We start from the raw sequence: 17,500 nt of genomic DNA on the forward strand, positions 1-17,500 counted from the left end.
GCGGACGCAGCAGTCACAGTGGGCTTGGTAAGAAGAGTAGTGACGTAATGTATGGGGGTGGGTGAGTTTACGTGATGACTGATCATCGGAGAGGTTTGGGTATATTCTGCACGAGCCCCGGCTTGGCCTGACTTGATGTAGTAGCGGAATAGAGTAGTTGGTGAAGGCGGCTGGACTGTGATGGTTGCATTGCTGCCTGTCACGGGTGGAGCGCAGTATTCAGAACTTGTAGTGTAGTGCAGGGTTCCTGCTCTCATTTTTACAGGGGGCACGATAGTGCCACCGCCCAACACCAAGGGTTGGACCTTTGGCTGGATAGCAGTTGAACCCATTCCTGGAACGGGTGGGGGCTGAATGGAGTTTCTAGGTATGGTAACATTGGTGGTGGTCCCCCACCACGTTTCGTTAGACGGCTATGGATTCCTCTCTCCGACATGTTAAGCCGAGCAGTAACGGGAGGCATTCGGACTAATGAAGAGGGAAGACGATTGACGTTCGACCTCATGTCTGATAGCAACTCCTCCAGCTGATTAAGTACTGAAACAAAAACAAAAACGATAAATTTCCTTCTGTTACATCCAAGAAGGGAAAAAGATGAAAAGTCCTATCCACTGGATAAATCACTATCCAGGGGATATTACAATTTGTTTCCCTAATACGTATCCACCAGATTAATCGCCAATCAGTGGATAGCGCTATTGGTCGCTATACAGCTTTTGAACTATTGGGGCCTGGTGATATAATGGTTTTTTTTTTGTCTTAAACGAACCATAAACTTATCAGTCATATAACAGGGTGACTATGTTATATACAGTTGTAATCACAACGAGTGAAGTGATTATGGAAAGAAGTGATAAAAATGTATATTCTCAAGTAGATAAAATTCACTTTCACAGTCTCTCACAAAACATCCAAAAAGTAGGGAGCGATGAAAGGCGACAATATTCACAGGCTTATAGTCCGAAAGATGCTACTTTAATTGTGATGAATAAGCAACATGCAAGAATAGCTCACGATGGACACTATATCAGCCTACAAACGCTTTGAAGTGTGCAGCAAGAATTATCTCTAATGGTTCCTCGCCCCGTGTCACGATCGGCTGGCTTTATCACGGTTTCTCCCCACCCTCCCTTTATGGAAAGCCTATTCACAGGCTGTTGAAGCCATAAACTACTAAACGTTCTGTGTGAAAGATTACCTTATGAAGTACAGCATTGGCGGCTTTGCTAACGACTCCTTGGACAAATGCTGGTGACTTTCCGCTAAGCACTCAAGTTCCGTAGATCTACCGAACAAAGACAAAAAATATGACTTACTTCAACCTCGCAGATCAACTAGGGGCTGAAATAGTATCAAAAAGGGCCACTCGAGTTTGTCAAACATTGTAAGGATTGGTTCCAAGTTGTAGAGAGGGGAGAGAAAAGGCGCACTTCTAAGAAAAGAGCTTTTTGTGATGACTCAGCTGGTTAAAATCCCTGCACATCTTATATCAGTTCTCAAAAATGTGCTAAAACACCGGTCCGTTCCTGCAGATTGATTTGATTCTTACCTTGCATTTAAGCCATGGCAGGGTGGTTGGCATCTTGCCTGAGTTTCATGGTATCGGCTCGTCTCAGCTGTTCTTCTATTATAGGCGCTTGCTCTAACAACTTAAAACAACACAGCACAGAATTTACAAGGGAACCATGTACGCAGATCAATAGTGAGACGCCCAGACTAACAAAAGGCGTCAACTATGCCCGGGGCGGGGGTATAGCAGCTGGCAGCGAGGTCTGGAACGGAGTTTACATGATCGCCGCCCCAACAAATTTTCCTTCAAAACAATTATGGCGGAGAATGCAGACATGGAAGGACGACGACTTTTTGCCCTGTTTTATGTTTCCAGGCGTCCAAACATTAAGAAAAGGTTTCTTTTAACTCTTTTAATGGACCTTTTGGACATCAGGAGGCGTGATGTATGAACAGTTCATGGGTGACATCACTTATCGTTATTCGGAACCGCGGCAAGTTTAGTTAGTTTTAAACTTCGTGACTTTTCGAGCGACCAGCCTGCTGCATCTCTTATATTTTCCACTTAACAGCGGTATTATACAAGATTATCTTCCATATCCTAAACATATGCTACGAGCAAAATATATCAGTATAAGTCTTGCAACAGTCATACGATGTGAATGTTCATTAAACCAATTTTCTACTTCGCTGTTCGTAAGTTTGTATGTACACCGGGAGCCACGACAAATATTTATGGGCGTAGATACAGAACACAAGGCCAATTTAGTAAAAGACAGGGCAAATGTTCCAATCACTTTGCCTCACATATGCTGGGTCTGTCAGTATAAGTTTAATATCACAAGGCTTGGAGGGGTTTACTGAACCTTGAAAACCTTCACTGGAAACTCACTGGAATGATAATCAATAATTTTCCAACAGCAATACCGTAGTTAGTAGTTTTGTATTAGATAGTGACTTCGGTTTCAAGTATTTCCTTCAAATTATTGGTACAAAAATTACCCTATGGTTCTGAATTATACTTGAAATGATTATAATGGTTAAGAGTGGGGACCAGGCTAATTCAGTTGCTAATAAGAGTGAGTACATCAGAGAGGGGTATGCGTTGAAATAATCCGTCAAAGGACCGAGGAACAAGAGACAGAAAAAAGAAAACTGAATGTTTTGCAAAGTTTATAAAGAGAATCAGAAGAAGCTTGAAAAATGTACAACTTCAATTTATTGTTTGTGTAAGTTATGAATGTGATTTACAACTAAAATAAACACGGTAAAACTGATTTTTTGTCAACCACCAAGAGAAATTATTGTTGGGCTTGAGCCCAACCCTCTCAACAGTTCTTTCTACGATACTACCCTTGGCTTATTTGGCCTAGATGGGTATGTGCTGCTGATTGAGGGTGGTGACCATTTCACCCTTTAGAGTTTTGAACAGGGTGTCTTTTTAGGCTGTAAAGGTTGATGAAGAGCTGTCTATAGTTACCGACCCGCTGTTCTTAGTAAAATCAATTAAATTTGATAGCTATGGCCAAGGGTGGCGTCAAAGGAAATTTTAGCTGGGGCAGGTTATTACGAAGTTTTCTTCTTTTTCTCCCTAAAACCTGAAATTGAATAGTATACCTAATTCCAGACGCTCCATTATATTTCCGGCTAGATAAAGGGACACAGTCAGCAATGGGACCGCGCTGACATGGACACTACTTTTGCCAATTTGAAGAGCGTTTACCTCAACCCGAGATCAAACCTATGCGTCGGATACATCTAGAAATCCGCTTCAAACGTGCCTGGTGTTTTTTGGATAAAAACGGTATTCAAAGGAAGTTGAGCAGGAGAGGTGAGAAATCGCCTTCGTTTGCCAAAATATCAAGAGAAGTAATCAGTAACTTGGCTAGCAAATAATCGTTAAATATATATATTTGGAAAATCGTTGGAAAAAGTTACATATATTTGGAAAATCAAGCTTTCTCAACCGTGAATCTTCGACAATGGTTCAGACTTCGTGAAATTTTTCACCTCTATTGATGCTGAACTTGGAATTATTCATCCATGTTTGGCTTTCCCTGGAAGAATCCATCGGTGAATTCTCAATGGTATGTAAAAAACGAGTGCTGTGATATGGCTTAGGGCCTATAATCAAGATTTCAGCTTGTAACCACTTCATCTCTACAAGGTTTGTTTACAGTATTCCGGATACGCTTTTGTTTCAGGCGCGTCTTGTGACATGAAAATTAGGTAAGAAATGGTATCTAATGCGCATGTGCTTCAACTGACTGTGTCCCTTTAAGCCTGCGGAAGATAATAACACGTTTGTAAATCATAAGTGAGCCGACTTCTTATGAGAGCTAAGATCTCCTTACCTTTTTATATGGAATAACAAAGTGTCTTAACAATCCTTCCAGAAACCCGTGGAAGAATTTGTGCTATTTTCATTTCCTTAAAGGTTTTTGTTTACAGGGGTGCAAATTTTCTTTGATGAAATTAAATAAGGAAACTGAAAAGATTAGAGACGTTACAAAATCCCTCTATGATGTTTGTAAGGTGGACATTTACAAGGATTTTCTCAAGTTATTTTTTATTGTAAAATATCTGCCAATTGACACAAGACGGGCATCATAACATTCGGTAAATTGACGCAAGTAGTGCGTTGTAAAATCTCTGTAAAATGACATAAATAGGGACACAAAAGGTCTCTGGAAATTGACACTAGTTAGACATTGCAAAATTTATGTAAAGTGACTGGGCTTGATTGAAGTGGGAGAAATCAATCCAAGAAAATTGACTCAATTAGAGAGGTGTAATCTCTGTCTATGAACAAACGCAGGGCATTCCAATAAATTGACGAGAGGAGGTGAATGTTACCCAGAACTTAAGTTAAAGATGATAAACAAACTTTACGCCAACATTTCATTTTGCGTAAAATTGTCTAAATGTTTACGTTATAAGCGTAGAACGTGTGAGTGTTATATTGTAAGGCCTATATAGGGTGTTTACATATATTTAGAAAAAAAACATAAAGCGCAAACTATCTCCCGTATTAGTGCATAGAGAACATCAGCAGCTGTCGTCATTGGTTCAATTAATGTATTTATTGTGTCAAAATAGTTTTATTTTTTAAGTTTCATCAAGCGAAGTCAAGGGAACTTTATCGAAAATGTGGCGCCTATACTGAGATTTTTTAGTTATCGGCATTTATTTGTAATAACAGTTTCTTAAATTATTTTCTGGTGATAAAAATTTGCAAAATTCAAAGTCAATTTTCTTGGTTAAAATGTTTATCTTAATTTAACTGTAAAACAAACATAATAACCTGTGTGATCATACTTGGGTAGACAGGTTTATATATTTTTGGCACTTTTATGACATTAGGTTCCCTAACCTCTCGGCCGTTACACACGTTTTTTTACTGTATTTTTGTCCCTACTGACTACAAAAACATCATACTGATTCAATTGTTGGAATACTTCTTTATACTTCTTTGGACACATTTGCATCACTTATTACCCTACTGAAGCTGAGATATTTCTCCTGCTGTCGCCACGCGCAATAAGGAATACCGACCCGCTGTCTGATAACTGTGACTACGGTGGCGTCAAAAGAAATTTTAGGTGGGGCAGGTAATTACGAAGTTTTCCTCTTCTTCTCTCTAACAATTATACCTGCGTCCGTCCACTAAGGACTAGTTACAAAAAACAATGAAAACTATGGACCATTTACAGAAGTAATTTAGCGTCTGTAAATCCTAAATGTAACGACTACTTATGGCTGGAGGTAAGATCTCCCTACCTTTTTATATGGAATAACAAAGTGGCTTCAGAGTCATTTCATACACCCTTTGAAGATCCTACAACTGGTCGACACAACACCGTACGTTTCTAACGCGCAATCCTAAAAAGAAGTAAGAGTGGCTTCCATATTTTGGCCAACTTAATCGGACGAGTCCTGTAAAAATTCAAATTGTTTACTGCAAGTAAACAAAAACGTTACCAGTGGCAAACCGTAAAATCCACCACAGAAACAAACACAAAATCCAGTTAGTCGCTAGCCAATTCCTTTGTATGTACCGGTTTTTATAAGACCCACCTGGACTGATACACTGAGCCGGCTGGCCATTTGGTCCATTATTCTTTGTTGATTTGGTCCCATATAGGAACAAAAGGAGTCCTCATTCCATATTCAAACAATTTTTTTTTTCTATGGAGCCGTCTAAAGCAAATACCGTGGGGATAGTAAAAAAATCTCCTTCCCTGCGTACAACTCGTAGGACCTTGCAATTCTTCCGAGCGTGTTCAGGATTCAGACTTTTTTTCGCAAAATATCGAACGGATAATAAACCATCCATTACTACTTGAGTTACCCAGCTATCTAAGGATCAAACCAAAGGCTCAAAGCCAACAAGGTAAAAAATGACGCTCTATTTAAGGTTCAAGATTCTCAAAAACCATACCTCATTAGGCGGTACTTACCTACCTAAACCATATATGGGATTTTCCACCTCCCGAAGACTACACGTGTCAAGTGGCTGGCAAACATGGATTTGGACGACGAATGCCAGGTTTTTCAGGAATTTTCTGTTGTTAAATATTGCTTTTTGTTATTTAAATATTTTTGAATTTTAATATATGAAATGATTCATATCTTTTCATTAGTGACATATCAGAGGAAGTTTCAAGTCTTTCATCAAAGCGATTCTCGTCGGTCACGTGATTAATGAAGGCAGAAAAATTTATAACGAAAGACATGCATGTTTGACCAAAGAAAATAATTCAAGTTTATAACAAAGTGCGAAGGAGTTATTGCAAATTGCGACAGCTTAGTCTTATTACAAAGTGCGATAGATTTATTACAAATTGCGACAGGTATTACAAAGTGCGATGATTATTACAAATTGCGACAGTACAATGTTTGTAAGTTATTTTATTGTATTATAAAATATTTGCCAATGGACACAAGCAGGACACCACAAAATTTCTGTAATTTAACACAATCAGGGCATCGCAAAATTTGTCTAAGTTGACTAGGGTCGATTGAAGCGGGGGAAATTAAGCCAATAAATGGACTCAAGGAGGGAAGTGTTATCTCAGTCTTTTAACACACGCAGGGCATTCCAACAAATTGACGACAGATGGTGACTGAGTACTACCCAGAAAACGACATGAAAATTAAGATTGACAAAAAGGCGCAGCTTTCCTAAAATTATTCAAGATGGTTAGCAAAATTTGCGCATTCTGCGTAAAGTTGTCGAATTTAAAGGAAGTGTAGTTAATTAGTCGGTTATGGGAACCGGAAAATTACTTACTGAAAGCATCCAGGGGATGCGTCATCAGTGACTCAAATTTGAAGATCTTGCTAGTTATGTCTTAGAAGTCAGCTGATATGAGCTCGGTGAATTGTGGACACTTCGCTATCATTACACAGATTAAATACGGTCAAATCCTTCTTAATACGGGCACCATGTCATTATCGACAGTTTTTTGTCCTTCAAGGAAGCCTTATAGCCAGCCTTTCAAGTTTAACCACTTTATATAGACACCCGTAATCGTAGACATTTGCAAAGGACAGTTTTTACCTGTCCAAGCAACAGATTCTCATATTAGAAAGTTACCATCGCTAATACGGACAGTTTTTTGTCATCTGTGTGCTGTAATAAGGCTTACCTTTTCTCTGAACCTAAAAAAAAATGGACGACAGCTTTTCTATATTTACAGTGTTACAGCTGACGGCATAGGAAGTCTAGCTTCAATTGCTGACTATTTTGGCAAAGAATGAGTTCTGCAAGAGTCATACTTATTAAGGACGGTTCGTTAATTTGGCCACTTTCTATGCTCCCCAGTATCCATTGGGTTTCTAGTAGACTAAGGCTACGTGTACAACGGGTAGCGTTTTATTTCTATATATATATATAAAAAAAGCTACCCGGTTAGAGTTTATACACCTGTCACAGAAACCTCTCCAATGTGTGACGATCCACCACAAGATCGCCGCGGGGCAGTTTCTATCTGTCACAGCGACATCACTTAAATCCATGTTTTTAAGAGCTAGCAGGTCTATATAGTCACACGCTATATCTGCCCATAAAAGTGTGCAATGGTTTCTGAGATGCCAGCCTCCTTAGACGTTTGTAGTCTGTTTTTATGCTTCTCAATTGCTTGACGGCGCTTTCTGAGTGAGGCTCAAATATGTATCGAGCTTTTACAGTATTTACTGGAATATGCACCGCTCTTGGAAAACTACCGATCTCAAATATGCGACGCGTTTGAAATAAAAAAAATAGTGTTATAAGAACGCCTGTTTTTAAAAATGGAACATATAGTGGCAAGGGTGGACAATTTGATTTCTTTCAGTTATATTCTCGTTGAAAAAAGGCGAGGGAATAACTGAAATCACTGTATTGTTTTTTTCAGTGAAAATCCCTTTATTTTGGACATAAATGGAAATAGCCAAACTCCCTTAGAATTGTCAATTGAGGCCTTAAATTATTACACGGATTTGCGAGTCTCGCGTGCAAAAAGCAGTCTTTATACCCTCTTTAGTACACTAGGGTCTCCTTTTTCGTCATAGCAGATTATAATTAAGGTTACAACATTTTGAAATGTTTTTTTCTATGAGCTTATTTTAACCTAATTGTAGTGTTAGTTAAGACATATGCAGGAACTTAATATTTGTCTGACTCTCAACTTCAAAATTGACTCGTAAGGTCAAATATCTGCTTTTTTTACGGGCTGTGAAAAGTTGTGCTGTCGCTCGTACTTATAGCGGTCTGTAGATCATTCTTTTACCATTTACGAACCAGAAGCTTGGTTGATTTAAAGGTTTCAAACATGGTGAAAATAAACTTTTCCCTCAACTTTCGCCACCCTTATTTTTACGACTGCATATTCTTCGACAGCTTAGTCATTTTTAAGCATTGGTTGGATTTGTATTTATAGGTTACGTTGCTAGCCTAAGTATTTTTCTGTATATGAAACAATAAAAACGAAAATAAGATGAAAAATTCGTTGTCACCTTCATTTTGGATTAATTGACTGAAGCACTTCAATCAATCGCTATTAAATCAAATTCACAAGGCAGTAGTATATGAAAATTTTATTTACAAATAAGTGATTTTTTTACCGATGTTTTTACGCATCGTTTTTGACCAACAGGAGAAGCAAACGTTGACGTAATAAGTCATTTTCGAGTTCTAAAATATGTCGTTTAACGGGGCTAAGTGCAAAAATTTTCTTGTTACAATTAACAATTATTCTTTGAAATCGAGGTGAATAGTGGCTAAATATTTACAGAGCCACGAAGTGGCGAGGTAAATATTTCTAAAGCCACTTTTCACAGAGATTGATAAGAATAATTGTTTTAGTATATACACACGAAGTGATCCCAGCAACATCAGAGAGGAAACCATTAAAAAGTACGATTTGATTGACAGATCAGGTCAGCTAGCCACGCGAAAGTTTAAAAATAGATCTTTGTAGAATTTTCAAACACGGCAATTTACAAGCTTATCACTTCGCAAACAACAGCGTAATGACTTAAATGGAACCGCTAAAAGTTTGAATTGTTTCCTTAACTCCTTAACTGAGAAGAAGAGAAGAGCTTTGTTGTTTTCTGCTGACTCGCCAAGTTTACGGCCGAAACGGTTTTTTGTGTCGTTCTTCGCATGAAGTACTGACAAAAATGGCGATTCGATTCCTCAAGGTAAGACGTCGTCTTCATGAAGCATTCTTTCTCCTATTTACTTGAAACGTAGAATTTCTGCAAACATTTGCTTTCAAATTTGTTTGTCTTAAATAAACTTCGTTTTTGAGCTAAATTTTTCTTGTTAGGAAACGCTGAGCTCACGAAATGGCTTCTTCTAGGCGAATAAACGGGAGTTGTAAACAATCCATCGACCACAAAACTCAACTACAGTAAATGGAAAAAAGCCGTTTTGAATCCTTCGAAGTCTTTTCTTGCCTGAAAAAAGTCAGCCCTAGGATTTTGTCGACTTTTAAAAGATCTTTCTCTATAAAAATGGGAAAAAAACCAAGCTCACACATTATTCACTCGCTAGGAGGTGAATATTGTTGAATAGTCCGAGATAGCGAACCAATCAGATTGCTTAATCACCAAGATCACTGAGTGTGTATATACTAATGCGTTTTATGACTTCGTAGTTAGCCTCGCTTTGAAACATAGGCTTAAGGAAACTCGGAAATGTTCTATTTGTGTCCTAGTTCGCTTACTGCAACGAGTTCAAACAATTTGTACCCTGCACCTTGCTATCTACGCGCTATGTTCCCACTTTTTCTCTCATTATTCACTTGTCTTGTGCATTTTATGTTGTTCTACTTTTTACCCTTGACTTTTTCAGTTAAGCATGTGCGTACGGTGCGTGCAGGTTTCTACGCCCCTGACTGTAATTCCTGTTATAAATAGATGTATACGAGCTTCGTTGAGCAGATCAAGGTTGTTTTAACGCTCTTGCTTCTTCGCTTTCTTAACAGTTGTTTACCATGAACAATGTTTACAAGGACGATTGATCATGCCAGAAACTGAAATTTGAAAGAAAGCAAAGTAGAAAAGGTTCCATATCACCGTCATTTTCTCTCGTTCCTTGTTTCCCGGATATTCTTTCTAGTTACAAATCATATTTATCACATTTATATTTCTAGCTCATCATTTTGTTCCATTTCAGTTGTTATCCTCCGTTTAGTTGTTCAACAACAGAAAAGTACAATCTACAGATGAATTCCTCATACCATTTCCTATGGTTTCTCGTGGTGGTTGTTTTAGAGGGGAAATACATTGCCAGCACTAAAACAGGTTAGTATTAAATGAAGATTTCCAATTTGTGTAAGGGTGGTCTTTTAACAAAGGTCACCTCGATAAACAACACATATTGAAGGGAAACGAGGGCATTCCACTGCTTCTGCCAAAATCCTCAGTTTTATTCTGCAACTTTACCAAGTAACTACTTATAAACATGACGGGGATTGCCACATTTAAATGTAAAAGACTACAAATTCGAAATCGTTTGGGTTAGTATACTCTAAATCAGAAAGATCTGTTTTAGCCCTAAAAACAGGGCCGTTTCGGTGAGTAAAATACAGTCCTATTTTTGGGTCTAATTTGGCTCCCTTAAATCAGGGCCAATACAGTCCAATTAGCTATGGCTGATTTGGTCTCAGGGCTGAAATGGGCCCTACTGTGGGCTGGAATAGCCTTGTGATAGAGCTTTTTTGGCCTAAATTGTGCTCAAATGGCTGAATCAGACTTTGGCCTGCAGGGCTGAATTGACACTTTGGGGCTGAAACAGATCTTTTTAATTTACAGTGTAGTAGTTGTATGACGACCTCGTATAAAATGGCCGACTCATACACAGTGTTTTTAGCTATGATCAAAGTGGTTTATTCATTCCTTTAAAACCATTTATTGCAGGCAAACCTATAATAACTCCGCTACTTCCAGTCGTTGAGACAGTAAAGGAACATTTATTGTCGTGCACCGCCACAGGAGCGCCTCCCATTCTGGTGAAATTGTTTAAGGAGAACATTATTTTGGCAAGTGGAATTAATAGAGTAATTTCTCGGCTAAATGAAACGGCCAAGTACACATGCTTCGCCAGTAACTCATTTGGTACAGATTCTAGAAATTTTCAAGTTACCCTATTAGGTAAGTATAATACTGGTTCGTATTGGACAAATGCAGAACCTTTATTAACCCGCAATAACACACATATTTACACAAACCTGAAGGTGGAGTTCTCGTTTCGTACAAGCCAATTAAAGGAAACTATAAACTTTCGATAGAAGTTAGAGTGAACCGCTAACAAATGAAAAAGAAACTAGGGTCTGAGCCCGCAATACGATTATTTCCCTGTTATAACAGCTTCCAGTTTTATAAAAGACCACTTGTCAAGGTGAGAGTGCGATACCTTAGAAGATACTCATTCGTTTAATGCTACAGTTCTGCCGGTTTCGTATGGTCAAACGATGACGACACTCAGCAGGCGGTTAAACTGGCGGTTACTACTCATCGCACAGAATGAGTGGACATCACTAGACATTCATGACCGCCTAAGCGGCAAATTCGAATGTATGAATGTCTGAATAAGAGAAGAAAGGGCCCCTTTTGGCCCACAAGCGTTGATAAAACTCATTCGCACGACTTCGTTAACGCTAAAATTAAAAAACCACGGACGGAATATTGAAAATGAATGATATATCAATGATTTAAGCAAAAGAAATAAGCGTTTTACGAAGTAGAAGAATTATCCCACTACACTTGAAAATTGCTCAAAAACGGACGGAAGCTGACTTTGAACGCGATTTTCCGGAAACCACCAAAAAAATCCTTTAAACCACGGATGGTATATGTTAGATTGGTCTTTCATTGAGCAGAATACGTTTAAACTTTTAAATTTTATGGACAACAACCACTATCCTTGCGAGTTTGAAAAAGTCTGGTAGAAACGTAGCCTACTTAAGACCAGCGAGCTATTGTTTTAAGTCTATTAGGAATAGCAATCGCTGTCAAAAATAACAACACGCTACTGAAAACCACTCAGTTGTGAAATAAGCCATTAGCTGGTGCCGCGAACTTAATAATATCTATAAACCACTCCATTAAAATTATTAACCTAATAATCCAAATAATCCAAGTGTATGCTCTTCACTAGAGAAATGAATAGAACGAGTATCGACTTAGTAAATAATGACATATTAACTCGAAACTGTTTTCCTTGAACTGCGTAACCGTGACAACACAAGCAGCCTTTAACATCTCACGCGCGACAAACTTTTTTGACAAAACTCAAAGCAGTTTACAGGAGATTGTTGTTCAACCCCAGTTGTAAAAGCGTCGTAAGATTTTATCAGGTTTAAACGACATGCATATTGTTGTAGTCAATGGCAGAAAACATTTACTGGCCTTTAAAGACTTCTAAGTTTGTGTGGTTATGCTCATAAGCACGCACTGCTGAAGGTGGGATATTAGGAAACGAAAGAATAAACAAAAGCTCGCATGGTCTTTGTTTCTTGCAAGGCGGTAATATCACTTCAAAGAAAGGACTGCGCAGACTTCAACCATGAAAGTGCTTCAGTTCACGCTTCACCTGTAATATTTCTGTGGTACTAGCAGCTACCTGGCCACTAGTAACAAAAGTGGTTCCCTCGTCCAGATCCAAGTCCCCAAATTTCCTAGTATGTTCGAGGCAACTCGACTTTATGAAATGCCGCAATGCTTTTTAAACCGGGACAAGAAAGTTTTTATACCTGCAATATATAAAATAATTTACAAATTCAAACTTAAAAACGGGCTTACTAAAAATTAAGTCAAACTCCTTAATTGAATTTCAAGCCTGTTTGAGGGAAAATTGAATCTGCGTGTAGAACAAGCAAGTGAAAACACTTAAGAGAGTGTCTCTGTAAGAGCGGTCCGGTCGATTTTCCTTGAGACACAGATTTACCTCATTTCTTGTGTGTTGTAAGACATTCATGTACCTATACTAAAACCACAATCCGTTTGATCGGATCTCTTTATTTTTCAGAGTTTTACGGAAATTAAATTTCACTCGAGCGAAGGCCTGTCGTGACACTTTTCAAGACTTTAATTTGAGACAACTTTGGAGGACAATTTACAAAAAAGTACGGAACTCAGCAAAAATCAAATACCACAGACATGTATAATAACTCTATCTTATCCATCGAGGCGACTTTCGTGAACATCACGTTTCAATCAAGCAAACAGGAAGACTTGAGCGACACCTTATCGGTTCGCTTAAGTCACACACGCGAAAACCGATCATATTCAAGGTACATTTTTGAAAAAGTGAGGCGTTCTTAACTGATCCAACTAATATAGCTAGGAAGTAGGTGCCATAGAAAAGGTAACTACAGAAAAAAACTTTGCGGCCCGACCTTTAATAAAACTTTATAACTCCGTGAACTTACCTAATTTTCGGCAATCTCCAAGTTTTGCCGCCATTTTGAGGGACTTGTCAACATGAAGCGTAGCAGACACAAATCGAGCAGGTAGATCCAAAACAGTCAGAAATACATACGAAAGCATTCAAATGAACTTCACTTTCAATTCAAGGGGCAAAATTTGAAATTGTTCGTTAAACCTACCATTCCTACATCCCCATGCGACCATTTCTTCCAACAATTCAAACACTACAACTAGTGAACCCTAGTGTTCGAATTTCCCTTGTCGATTCCACCGTAAAAAATAACCTGTGCCACCCAAGCTTCGACTCGAATGTGAAATACGAATCAAACAACATAACTGCGTCATCTTCGAGGCCATATCACACTGGTATTTTGATTTTCTGATCGACAAGAACGGTGATCAGGAGGTGATCGCCATGTTTACCTCATAAAGGTGACCGCTGACCAGCCGCTGAATGAAAACAGTACGGCGCAGGGTGGTGTGGGTGGCGGACTTATCGTCATAATCTCAATGTCAGGCTTATAAGTGGAAAACGCTAAAAATTTTACATTACTAGTTTTATTAACACCTTACGTAAATGACATTAGTTACTGTTACGGAAAATCATATTTTAGAGTCAGCTTTGTATAGAGCTATGATTTTGCATACATTCTTGGGAACAGCAAAAATGACTTAGAACAAACCTTCTAAGTATAGTGTTCATTCCGTGCAATAACGCATGAATAAAAGGTTCTGGAAGAAAAGACACCTTATTTTATACCACTGAGGACAAGCCAAAAGGTCATATGGGTACCTCGGTTAAAAATATTTAAAAACTCTATTAATTAATACCAGTTCTAATTTAAAGGAAAAAGTTATGAGAATAAAATAAAAGTTGTCTGTACCACGAAGCATGCCTTGACTGTTTAGACTGAGAGTCCTAAAGCTTTTTTAGCATGTATTCGAATATCTTACCACGATAAGTCCGCCACCCACACCACCCTGCGCCGTACTGTTTTCATTCAGCGGCTGGTCAGCGGTCACCTTTATGAGGTAAACATGGCGATCACCTCCTGATCACCGTTCTTGTCGATCAGAAAATCAAAATACCAGTGTGATATGGCCTCGAAGATGACGCAGTTATGTTGTTTGATTCGTATTTCACATTCGAGTCGAAGCTTGGGTGGCACAGGTTATTTTTTACGGTGGAATCGACAAGGGAAATTCGAACACTAGTGGTCACTAGTTGTAGTGTTTGATATGTTGGAAGTAATGGTCGCTTTGGGATGTAGGAATGGTAGGTTTAACGAACAATTTCAAATTTTGCCCCTTGAATTGAAAGTGAAGTTCATTGGAATGCTTTTGTACGTATTTCTGACTGTTTTAGATCTACCTGCTCGATTTATATCTGCTACGCTTCATGTTGACAAGTCCCTCAAAATGGCGGCAAAACTTGGAGATTGCCGAAAATTAGGTAAGTTCACGGAGTTATAAAGTTTTAGTAAAGGTCGGGCCGTAAAGTTTTTTTCTGTAGTTACCTTTTCTATGGCTCCTACTTCCTAGCTATATTAGTTGGATCAGTTAAGAACGCCTCACTTTTTCAAAAATGTACCTTGAATATGATCGGTTTTCGCGTGTGTGACTTAAGCGAACCGATAAGGTGTCGTTCAAGTCTTCCTGTTTGCTTGATTGGTACGTGATGTTCACGAAAGTCACCGCGATGGATAAGATAGAGTTAATATACATGGCTGTGGTATTTGTTTTTTGCTGAGTCTCGTAGTTTTTTGTAAATTGTCCGGCAAAGTTGCCTCAAATTAACGTCTTGAAAAGTGTCACGACAGGCCTTCGGTCGAGTGAAATTTTATTTCCGTAAAACTCCGAAAAATAAAGAGATCCGATCAAACGGATTGCGGTTTTAGTATAGGTACATGAATGTCTTACAACACACAAGAAATGAGCTAAATCTGTGTCTCAAGGAGAATCGACCGGACCGCTCTTACAGAGACACTCTCTTAAATAAATATCTTCATTAATATCAATGAACAAAAAATGATGTTCTGTGATAGATAAGGTGTTAAAATCATTAAAACCCACTTGTGGACGGCTCCAAACATCTTTTTTTTTTGCAATTTTTACATTCGAATTGGGCTTGCTTCAAGTGTGACCTTTGAAATTATGTTGGAAACATCCCGCCAACTGAGGTATAAAAGCAGTCTGATGCCTTTTTTACAGAAACTTATTCGTAGGCTTGTGTTTGATAAAATTTAGATCTTTCCTGTAAAGGGTGTTTTATCCATACTTTAAGTGATTTTTATAGGTTATTTTTATTATTTCTTAACAGGTGGCTTGGTCGGGTGTCGTCGATTTCTCCTAGTTGATTTATTTTTTTCGAACAATTATGATATGTGGATGTTGAGTAGTTTAAAGGTACCTGAATGCCGTGGTATTACTTACCCTTTGCGTTTTCAACAGCACCCAACAACAGCGCGATCTTCAAAAGTCTCTATTCTCGGCCTGTGAATATGTCTTAATTCTGCCGTCAGATGGCGGAAGTCGTTTTGGCCTTTGCATGGCAAAAAGGAAAAGCAAGAAATCTAAAAGCTAACCCGGTTTTATTATATGCATACCAAATACGTTTTGTCCACGAAATATAAAGGAAAACTTCCCTTGCTTTCACATAGACAAAAGAAGTAGGTAAATACTCTTGATGATGGTAACTCTGACTCCCAAGTTATGTTCATTGGGGCAGTCAATGTAGAAGACAAAGACTAGCTTGAAACTGTCATTTTTGGAAGTATCCAAGGCGTCTTTAAACTAGATAACAGGGCCCAGTGCAATGTCTTGCCCAAAGTTGCATATGGCAAAATTACAACAAAACCTTTGCAACCATCCTCGATAAGATACGAAAGTTTCTCGAAAACTTGTATTGGACCTGTTGGAAAGTGCGAGTTGCCTTGCTGAGGCAAGTATGTTTTCAAGTGGTTGATGAAAATTACATGCCCTTATTATGCAGATCCTCTTCTGAGAATATGGGTCTAATCCAGCAAATAAAGGCTGTTGAAAGTGACGAGGGGACGAGGTTTATTATGTGTCTAACGTCGACTTATTTTTAAAAAAGGCGATTCAATTTAAACAATAAAAGGTATCATAAAGGCGAAAAGTGTGGGAAGGACAAGTAGGTAAACGGTTAGAATTCGTTCCATGATGATACCTCATGTGTTTTATGTTTTGGATTCCAACCAACTAGGTTCTTTTAAACTTTAAATTTATACTGTTCATGCACCCATATTTTTCGGTAAAATTGTCCAGATCGAAGACTTTACGAGCGGCCACCTTGGATGAGGGTCAAATCTACTTAGGGGGCGGGAGAACGTTTTTGAATATGGTTTAAAAAAAAAACCGCTTTACTTGTCGTAAACATTACGTAAACCACATAGTCTATCTTCTTGAGGTCAAAACGGCAGGTCAGTCGAGGCTAGAATTGCCGTTCTCGGTTCCCTCTTATTTCAAACTTTTCGAAACGTAGTAAGGAAGAAAGGTGAGGACCAAATTTGTGGAACGTATATAGAACCTTCTAGTCAGAATACAATTGAAAAAACAGGAATTCCACAAAGTTAAAAGAGGAGGTCAATTTTGCCTGTGTTATGACGTCGTAGAAAAAAGGAATAAGTTTTATATAAAGCAGAAAACTTGTAGCTAGCTTTAGCTCATTTAATTAAAGTTATGGAATCATCTGGGTTTCTTTTTTTTTTTCAGATTGCAAGTCACCATGCTCATACAGTGGTTCGATTGTGTATTGGGGAGTTGTAAACAATTGTGACTGCTCCTACAAGAGTAAAGCCGTTGATTTTGATCTTCTGAAATGCATTCCAACGACCACTTCAAATCTGTAAGTGGCAATTACAATGGTTCCCAATTACAATCGCCCTCGACAAAATGACACCATTACCTACTTTACTGGCAGGAATAATAATAATAATAACAATAATAACAATAATAATAATAAGAAAAAAAAAATAGGAAAGAAATAGCCAATAAAGAAATAGCCCCTTGTTTCCAGGCTACTGCTCAACTTGACGATCTTCAGTTTCCC

This window comes from Porites lutea, chromosome 1 (assembly GCF_958299795.1).
Source record: "Porites lutea chromosome 1, jaPorLute2.1, whole genome shotgun sequence".
Lineage (NCBI taxonomy): Eukaryota > Metazoa > Cnidaria > Anthozoa > Scleractinia > Poritidae > Porites > Porites lutea.